The following is a 10,582-nucleotide window of genomic DNA, read 5'->3' on the forward strand; positions in this document are numbered from 1 at the left end:
GGAGATGGCAGCCGAACCCAACAACAATAATGCCAGGAGAATGCTTGGTGACTTTACTGTACCTAATTCCAATTTACATGGAAGAAGCATCTCCATTCCTACCATTAGAGCAAACAATTTTGAGCTGAAACCTCAGCTAATTTCTCTGATGCAGCAGAACTGCAAGTTTCATGGACTTCCATCTGAAGATCCTTTTCAGTTCTTAACTGAATTCTTGCAGATCTGTGATACTGTTAAGACTAATAGAGTAGATACTGAAGTCTACAGGCTCATACTTTTCCCTTTTGTTGTAAGAGACAGAGCTAGAATATGGTTGGACTCTTAACCCAAAGACAGCCTGAACTCTTGGGATAAGCTGGTCACGGCTTTCTTAGCCAAGTTCTTTCCTCCTCAAAAGCTGAGCAAGCTTAGAGCTGATGTTCAAACCTTCAGACAGAAAGAAGGTGAATCCCTCTATGAAGCTTGGGAAAGATACAAGCAGCTGACCAAAAAGTGTCCTTCTGACATGCTTTCAGAATGGACTATCCTGGATATATTCTATGATGGTTTATCTGAGCTATCAAAGATGTCATTGGATACTTCTGCAGGTGGATCCATTCACCTAAAGAAAACGCCTGCAGAAGCTCAAGAACTCATTGACATGGTTGCTAATAACCAGTTTATGTACACTTCTGAGAGGAATCCTGTGAGTAATGGGACGCCTATGAAGAAGGGAGTTCTTGAAATTGATACTCTGAATGCCATATTGGCTCAGAATAAAATATTGACTCAACAAGTCAATATGATTTCTCAGAGTCTGAATGGAATGCAAGCTGCATCCAACAGTACTCAAGAGGCATCTTCTGAGGAAGAAGCTTATGATCCTGAGAACCCTACAATAGCAGAGTTAAAATACATGGGTGAACCATATGAAAACACCTACAATCCATCATGGAGAAATCACCCAAATCTCTCATGGAAGGATCAAAAGCCTCAACAAGGCTTTAATAATGGTGGAAGAAACAGGTTTAGTAATGGCAAGCCTTTTCCATCATCCACTCAGCAACAGACAGAGAATTCTGAGCAGAATCTATCTAGCTTAGCAAATTTAGTCTCTGATCTATCTAAGGCCACTGTGAGTTTCATGAATGAAACAAGGTCTTCCATTAGAAATTTGAAAGCACAAGTGGGCCAACTGAGTAAAAGGATCACTGAAATCCCTCCTAGTACTCTCCCAAGCAATACAGAAGAGAATCCAAAAGGAGAGTGCAAGGCCATTGAATTAATTACCATGGCCGAACCCACAAGAGAGGAGAAGGACGTGAATCCCAAGGAGGAAGACCTCCTGGGACGTCCAGTGATCAATAAGGAGCTTCCCTCTGAGGAACCTAAGGAATCTGAGAATCATCTAGAGACCATAGAGATTCCATTGAACCTCCTTATGCCATTCATGAGCTTTGATGAGTATTCCTCTTCTGAAGAGAATGAGGATGTTACTAAAGAGCAAGCTGCCAAGTTCCTTGGTGCAATCATGAAGCTAAATGCCAAATTATTTGGTATTGAAACTTGGGAAGATAAACCTCCCTTGTTCACCAATGAACTAAGTGATCTGGATCAACTAACATTGCCTCAGAAGAGACAGGATCCTGGAAAGTTCATAATACCTTGTACCATAGGCACCATGATCTTTAAGGCTCTGTGTGACCTTGGTTCAGGAATAAACCTCATGCCCCTCTCTGTAATAGAGAAACTGGGAATCTATGGGGTGCAAGCTGCAAAAATCTCATTAGAGATGGCAGACAATTCAAGAAAACAGGCTTATGGACAAGTAGAGGACGTATTAGTAAAGGTTGAAGGCCTTTACATCCCTGCTGATTTCATAGTCCTGGATACTGGAAAGGAAGAGGATGAATTCGTCATCCTAGGAAGACCTTTCCTAGCCACAGCAAGAGCTGTGATTGATGTGGACAGAGGAGAATTGATCCTTCAATTAAATAAGGACAACCTTGTGTTTACAACTCAAGGATCTCTCTCTGCATCCATGGAGAGGAAGCAGAAAAAGCTTCTCTCAAAGCAGAGTCAACCAAAGCCCCCACAGTCAAACTCTAAATTTGGTGTTGGGAGGCCACAACCAAACTCTAAATTTGGTGTCAAACCCCCATATCCAAACTCTAAGTTCGGTGTTGGGAGGTCTCAACAAAGCTCTGCACATCTGTGAGGCTCCATGAGAGCCCACTGTCAAGCTATTGACATTAAAGAAGCGCTTGTTGGGAGGCAACCCAATGTTTATTTATCTAATTTTATTTTTGTTTTTCATGTTTTCTTAGGATCATGATCATGTGGAGTCACAAAATAAACGAAAAATTTAGAAACAGAATCAAAAACAGCGGAAGAAAAATCACACCCTGGAGGAAGCACCTGTCTGGCGTTCAACGCCAGAACAGAGCATGGTTCTGGCGCTGAACGCCCATAATGGGCAGTATCTGGGCGCTGAACGCCCAAAATGGGCAGCATCTGGGCGCTGAACGCCAGAATTGCACCCTGGAGAAGAGCTGGCGCTGAACGCCCAGAACAAGCATGGTTCTGGCGTTCAACGCCAGAAATGGGCAACAAATGGGCATTGAACGCCCAAAATGGGCACTAACCTGGCGCTGAACGCCCAGAGTTGTGTGCAAGGGCATTTTACATGCCTAATTTGGTGCAAGGTTGTAAATCCTTGAATACCTCAGGATCTGTGGACCCCACAGGATCATCTCAGGATCTGTGGACCCCACAGGATCCCCACCTACCTCAACTCACTTCTTCTCACCCCTCTTTCACACAATCCCATAAACACTCTTCCCCAAAACCCTTCACCAATCACCTCAATCTTTCTTCCCCATCACCTCTTCACCACTCACATCCATCCACTCTTCCCCATAAACCTACCTCATAAACTCCACCTACCTTCAAAATTCAAAATCAATTTCCCACCCAACCCACCCTAAATGGCCGAACCTAACACCCCCTCCCTTCCCTATATATAGCCCTCCATTCTTCATCATTTTCACACAACACAACCCTCTCTTCCCCTTCTTGGCCGCGACACATCTCTCTCTCCCTCTTCTCCATTTCTTCTTCTTCTTCATCTATTCTTTCTTCTCTTGCTCGAGGGCGAGCAAAATTCTAAGTTTGGTGTGGTAAAAGCATAAGCTTTTTGTTTTTCCATTACCATTGATGGCACCTAAGACCGGAAGATCCTCTAGAAAAGGGAAAGGAAAGACAAAAGCTTCCACCTCCGAGTCATGGGAGATGGAAAGATTCATCTCCAAAGCTCATCAAGACCACTTCTGTGATGTTGTGGCCAAGAAGAAGGTGATCCCTGAGGTCCCTTTCAAGCTCAAGAATAATGAGTATCCGGAGATCCGACATGAAATCCAAAGAAGAGGTTGGGAAGTTCTAACAAACCCCGTCCAACAAGTCGGCATCCTAATGGTTCAAGAGTTCTATGCCAATGCATGGATCACTAAGAACCATGATCAAAGTAAGAACCTGAATCCAAAGAATTATATTACAATGGTTCGGGGGAAATACTTAGATTTGAGTCCGGAGAATGTGAGGTTGGCGTTTAACTTGCCTATGATGCAAGGAGATGAGCGCCCCTACACTAGAAGGGTCAACTTTAATCAAAGGTTGGACCAAGTCCTCATGGACATATGTGTGGAAGGAGCTCAAGAGGCACAGGAAGCTCATCACCATGAGATCCCAGAGATGCCTCAAATGCATTTTCCTCCACAAAACTATTGGGAGCAAATCAACACCTCCCTAGGAGAATTAAGTTCCAACATGGGACAACTAAGGGTGGAACATCAAGAGCACTCCATCATCCTTCATGAAATAAGAGAAGATCAAAAAGCAATGAGGGAGGAGCAACAAAGACAAGGAAGAGACATAGAAGAGCTCAAGGACATCATTGGTTCCTCAAGGAGGAAACGCCACCATCACTAAGGTGGACTTATTCCTTGTTCTTACTTTCTCTGTTTTTTGTTTTCTCTATGTTAAGTGCTTATCTATGTTTGTGTCTTCATTACATGATCATTAGTAGTTAGTAACCTTGTCGTAAAGTTATGAATGTCCTATGAATCCATCACCTCTCTTAAATGAAAAATGTTTTAATTCAAAAGAACAAGAAGTACATGAGTTTTGAATTTATCCTTGAACTTAGTTTAATTATATTGATGTGGTGACAATGCTTTTTGTTTTCTGAATGTATGCTTGAACAGTGCATATGTCTTTTGAAGTTGTTGTTTAAGAATGTTAAATATGTTGGCTCTTGAAAGAATGATGACTAGGAGACATGTTATTTGATAATCTGAAAAATCATAAAAATGACTCTTGAAGCAAGAAAAAGCAGCAAAGAACAAAGCTTGCAGAAAAAAAATAGGCGAAAAAAAAAATAGAAAGGAAAAAAAAAGCAAGCAGAAAAAGCCAAAAGCTCTTAAAACCAAGAGGCAAGAGCAAAAAGCCAATAACCCTTAAAACCAAAAGGCAAGGACAAATAAAAAGGATCCCAAGGCTTTGAGCATCAGTGGATAGGAGGGCCTAAAGGAATAAAATCCTGGTCTAAGTGGCTAAACCGAGCTGTCCCTAACCATGTGCTTGTGGCGTGTAGGTGTCAAGTGAAAACTTGAGACTGAGCAGTTAAAGTCAAGGTCCAAAGCAAAAAAAAAAGAGTGTGCTTAAGAACCCTGGACACCTCTAATTGGGGACTTTAGCAAAGCTGAGTCACAATCTGAAAAGGTTCACCCAATTATGTGTCTGTGGCATTTATGTATCCGGTGGTAATACTGGAAAACAAAGTGCTTAGGGCCACGGTCAAGACTCATAAAATAGCTGTGTTCAAGAATCATCATACTGAACTAGGAGAATCAATAACACTATCTGAACTCTGAGTTCCTATAGATGCCAATCATTCTGAACTTCAATGGATAAAGTGAGATGCCAAAACTATTCAAGAGGCAAAAAGCTACAAGTCCCGCTCATCTGATTGGAGCTATATTTTATTGATAGTTTGGAATTTATAGTATATTCTCTTCTTTTTATCCTATTTGATTTTCAGTTGCTTGGGGACAAGCAACAATTTAAGTTTGGTGTTGTGATGAGCGGATAATTTATACGCTTTTTGGCATTGTTTTTAGTATGTTTTTAGTAGAATCTAGTTACTTTTAGGGATGTTTTCATTAGTTTTTATGTTAAATTCACATTTCTGGACTTTACTATGAGTTTGTGTGTTTTTCTGTGATTTCAGATATTTTCTGGCTGAAATTGAGGGACTTGAGCAAAAATCAGATTCAGAGGTTGAAGAAGGACTGCTGATGCTGTTGGATTCTGACCTCCCTGCACTCAAAATAGATTTTCTGGAGCTACAGAACTCAACATGGCGCGCTTCGAATTGCGTTGAAAAGTAGACATCCAGGGCTTTCCAGCAATATATAATAGTCCATACTTTGCCCAAGTTTAGACGACGCAAACTGGCGTTCAACGCCAGCTCTCTGCCCAATTCTGGCGTCTAGCGCCAGAAACAAGTTGCAAAGTGGAGTTCAACGCCCAAACTGGCACAAAAGCTGGCGTTCAACTCCAAGAATGACCTCTCCACGTGTATACTTCAAGCTCAGCCCAAGAACACACCAAGTGGGCCCGGAAGTGGATTTATGCATCAATTACTTACTTCTGTAAACCCTAGTAGCTAGTTTATTATAAATAGGACTTTTTACTATTGTATTAGATATCTTTGGATTATCTTTTGATCTATTGATCACGTTTGGGGGCTGGCCATTCGGCCATGCCTGGACCTTCATTACTTATGTATTTTCAACGGTAGAGTTTCTGCACTCCATAGATTAAGGTGTGGAGCTCTGCTGTTCCTCAAAGATTAATGCAAAGTACTACTGTTTTCTATTCAATTCATCTTATTTCGCTTCTAAGATATTCATTCGCACTTCAACCTGAATGTGATGAACGTGACAATCATCATCATTCCCTATGAACGCGTGCCTGACAACCACTTCCGTTCTACATTAGATTGAATGAGTATCTCTTAGATCTCTTAATCAGAATCTTCGTGGTATAAGCTAGATTGATGGCGGCATTCATGAGAGTCCGGAAAGTCTAAACCTTGTCCGTGGTATTCCGAGTAGGACTCTGGGATTGAATGACTGTGACAAACTCCAAACTCGCGACTGCTGGGCGTAGTGACAGACGCAAAAGGATAGTAAATTCTATTCCAGTATGATCGAGAACCTCCAAGATGATTAGCCATGCAGTGACAGCGCATCGGACCATTTTCACAGAGAGGAATAGGATGCAACCAACGACAAGGGTGATGCCTCCAGATGATTAGCCGTGCTGTGACAGAGCATTTGAACCATTTTCTCGAGAGGATTGAAAGTAGCCATTGGCACCGGTGACATCCTTACATAAAGCCAGCCATAGAAAGGAGTAAGATGGATTGGATGAAGACAGCAGGAAAGCAGAGGTTCAGAGGAATGAATGCATCTCCATACGCTTATCTGAAATTCTCACCAATGATTTACATAAGTATTTCTATCCTTATTTTAGTATTAATTTCAAAAACTCCATAACTATTTTATATCCGCCTGACTGAGATTTACAAGGTGACCATAGCTTGCTTCATACCAACAATCTCCGTGGGATCGACCCTTACTCACGTAAGGTTTATTACTTGGACGACCCAGTGCACTTGCTGGTTAGTTATGCGAAGTTGTGAAGATATGTTTAGACCATGGTTCTGTGCATCCGTTTTTGGTGCCATCGCCAGGGAATCAATTTCGAACAATAATTCACAACCTGAGTAACAATTTCGCATGTATTAAGAAGCAAGCGTGATAGCATGAAAAACAGTAGTATTTGCATTAATTCATGAAGAACAGCAGATCTCCTCACCCCCAACAATGAGGTTTAGAGACTCATACCATAGAAGATACAATATGAAACGTGTAAAATGTCATGAGGTACAAGATGAATCACTAAAAGTAGTTTTTATAGTAAACTGGTGACCTAGGGTTACAGAAAATGAGTAAGCTAGGGTGTTTAATGTAAAAATCCACTTTCGGGGCCCACTTGGTGTGTGCTTAGGCTGAGCATTGAAGCTTTCATGTATAGAGACTTTTCTTGGAGTTAAACGCCAGCTTTTGTGCCAGTTTGGGCGTTTAACTCCAGTTTTTATGCCAGTTCCGGCGTTAAACGCCAGAATTCTTGAGCTGACTTGGAACGCCTGTTTGGGCCATCAAATCTCAGGCAAAGTATGAACTATTATATATTGTTGGAAAACCCAGGATGTCTACTTTCCAACGCAATTGAGAGCGCGCCAATTGGGCTTCTGTAGCTCCAGAAAATCCACTTTGAGTGAAGGGAGGTCAGAATCCAATAGCATCTGCAGTCCTTTTTCAGCCTCTGAATCAGATTTTTGCTCAGGTCCCTCAATTTCAGCCAGAAAATACCTGAAATCACAGAAAAACACACAAACTCATAGTAAAGTCCAGAAAAGTGAATTTTAAATAAAAACTAATAAAAATATAATAAAAACTAATTAAAATATACTAAAAACATACTAAAAACAATGCCAAAAAGCGTATAAATTATCCGCTCGTCACAACACCAAACTTAAATTGTTGCTTGTCCCCAAGAAACTAAAAATCAAATAGGATAAAAAGAAGAGAATATACAATGAATTCTAAAAATATCTATGAAGATCAGTATTAATTATATGAGCGGTGCTTTTAGCTTTTTGCCTCTGAATAGTTTTGGCATCTCACTTTATCCTTTGAAGTTCAAAATGATTGGCTTCTATAGGAACTCAGAATCCAGATAGTGTTATTGATTCTCCTAGTTAAGTATGTTGATTCTTGAACACAGCTACTTTATGAGTCTTGACCGTGACCCTAAGCATTTTGTTTTCCAGTATTACCACCGAATACATAAATGCCACAAAAACATAACTGGGTGAACCTTTTCAGATTATGACTCAGCTTTGCTAGAGTCCCCAATTAGAGGTGTCCAGAGCTCTTAAGCACACTCTTTTTGCTTTTGGACCACGACTTTAACTGCTCAGTCTCAAGTTTTCACTTGACACCTTCACACCACAAGCACATGGTTAGGGACAGCTTGGTTCAGCTGCTTAGGCCGGGATTTTATTCTTGTGGCTCCTCCTATCCACTGATGCTCAAAGCCTTGGATCCTTTTTATTTTCCTTGCCTTTTGGTTTAAAGGGGTATTGGCTTTTTCTGCTTGCTTTTCTTTTTCTTTCTTTTTCTCCCTCTTTTCTCTTTTTTTTTTTGAAATTTTTTTTTGCTGCAAGCTTTCTATTCACTGCTTTTTCTTGCTTCAAGAATCAATTTTATGATTTTTCAGATCATCAGATAACATTTCTCCTTTTCCCATCATTCTTTCAAGAGCCAACAATTTTAACATTCATGAATCAACAAATTTAAAAATATGCACTATTCAAGCATTTATTCAGAAAAACAAAAGTATTGCCACCACATCAAAATGATTAATTTGTTTTAAAATTTGAAATTCATGCACTTCTTTTTCTTTTTCAATTGAAAACATTTTTCATTTAAGAGAGGTGATGGATTCATTTTCATAGCTCTAAGGCATAGACACTAAGACACTAGTGATCATGTAATAAAGACACAAACATAGATAAACATAAAGCATAAAAATTCAAAAAAATAGAAGATAAAGAACAAGGAGATTAAAGAACGGGTCCACCTTAGTGATGGCAGCTAGTTCTTCCTCTTGAAGATCTTATGGAGTGCTTGAGCTCCTCAATGTCTCTTCCTTGCCTTTGTTGCTCCTCTCTCATGACTCTTTGATCTTCTCTAATTTCATGAAGGAGGTCTACCCTTAGTTGTCCCTTATTGGAACTTAATTCTCCTAGGGAGGTGTTAATTTGCTCCCAATAGTTTTGTGGAGGAAAATGCATCCCTTGAGGAATCTCAGGGATTTCATGATGATAATTTTCCTCATGCTCTTGTTGAGGTCCATGAGTGGGCTCTCTTGTTTGCTCCATCCTTTTCTTAGTGATGGGCTTGTCCTCTTCAATGAGGAGTCTTGGCCACAACTTCATAGAAGTGGTCTCGATGGACCTTTGAGATGAATCTCTCCATCTCTCATGACTCGAAGGTGGAAGCAATTGCCTTTCCATTCTTCTTTCTAGAGGTTTCTCCGGCCTTAGGTGCCATAAATGGTTATGGAAAAACAAAAAAAAAGCTGAGCTTTTCCACACCAAACTTAAAAGGATTGCTCGTCCTCAAGCAAAAGAATAAAAAAAGGAGGAGAAGAAGAAGAGATGGATGAGATGGAGGTGTGTGAATTATTCGGCCAAGGGGGGTTTTAGGTGGTTATGATGTGGAAAAGGAAGGAGTGATGGTTTGAATTTGAGTGGGTGGGTGTAGGTGGTTTGTATGATGGTTTTGGAGGAGTAATGGAGGTGATTGGTGGAGGTTATTTGAGGAAAAGCATTATAAAAAAGTGTGAAGAAGTGAGAGAGTGAGTTGAGGTTGGTGGGGATCATGTGGGGTCCACACATCCTGAGGTGTCAAGGATTTCCCATCCCTGCACCAATTAGGCTTGCAAAACGCCCTTTGCTGCCAATCCTGGCGTTAAACGCCAGGTTACTGCCCATTTCTGGCATTTAACGCCGGCTTCTTGCCCTTTTCTGGCGTTAAACGCCAGTCTGGTGCCCATTTCTGGCGTTAAACGCCCAGAATGGTGCCAGACTGGGCGTTTAACGCCCATTCTGTTACCTTTACTGGCGTTTAAACGCCAGTAGGCTTCTCCTCCAGGGTGTGCTGTTTTTCATTCTGTTTTTCAGTTTGTTTTTGCTTTTTCAATTGTTTTTGTGACTTTCCATGATCATCAATCTACAGAAAAAATAAAATAACAATGGAAAATAGAAATTAACATAGATAAGTAAAATTGGGTTGCCTCCCAACAAGCGCTTCTTTAATGTCAGTAGCTTGACAGTGAGCTTTCATGGAGCCTCACAGATACTCAGAGCCTGATGATGGCCTCTTAACACCAAACTTAATGTTTGGTTGTGGCCTCCCAACACCAAACTTAGAGTTTGAATGTGGGGGTTTTATTTGACTCTGTATTGAGAGAAGCCTTTCATGCTTCTTCCCTTTCCTGTCTGCAAACCATGGTGCTTCCTGAACGGAAAAGAGTTGCTCATCCGAAAAGGTTTCAGAGGTCTCAGTAGGAGGGAGGGACGCCCCTGCTACTGGTTCTATCCGGGACAGGTGATCAGCTACCTGATTCTCTGTCCCTTTTCTGTCTCTTATTTCTATATCAAACTCTTGTAGAAGCAACACCCATCTTATGAGCCTGGGTTTTGAATCCTACTTTGGGAGTAGGTATTTAAGAGCATCATGGTTAGTATACACAATCACTTTTGAACCTACTAAATAGGATCTAAACTTGTCAATGGCATAAACCACTGCAAGTAACTCTTTTTCTGTGGTTGTGTAATTCTTCTGTGCATCATTTAAAACATGGCTAGCATAGTAAATGACGTGCAGAAGCTTGTTATGCCTCTGTC

General features: G+C 40.9%; 1 non-coding gene across 1 annotated transcript; it reads right to left on the bottom strand.

Annotated features, from left to right (window-relative positions):
* Window positions 1–403: 403 nt before the first annotated feature.
* LOC112745692 (small nucleolar RNA R71) lies at window positions 404–511 on the bottom strand. Its single transcript, XR_003173606.1, has one exon. It is a non-coding gene; the product is annotated as a small nucleolar RNA R71 (small nucleolar RNA).
* Between the last annotated feature and the right edge of the window lie 10,071 nt (window positions 512–10,582).

This window comes from Arachis hypogaea, chromosome 14 (genome assembly GCF_003086295.3).
Source record: "Arachis hypogaea cultivar Tifrunner chromosome 14, arahy.Tifrunner.gnm2.J5K5, whole genome shotgun sequence".
Taxonomy (NCBI): domain Eukaryota; kingdom Viridiplantae; phylum Streptophyta; class Magnoliopsida; order Fabales; family Fabaceae; genus Arachis; species Arachis hypogaea.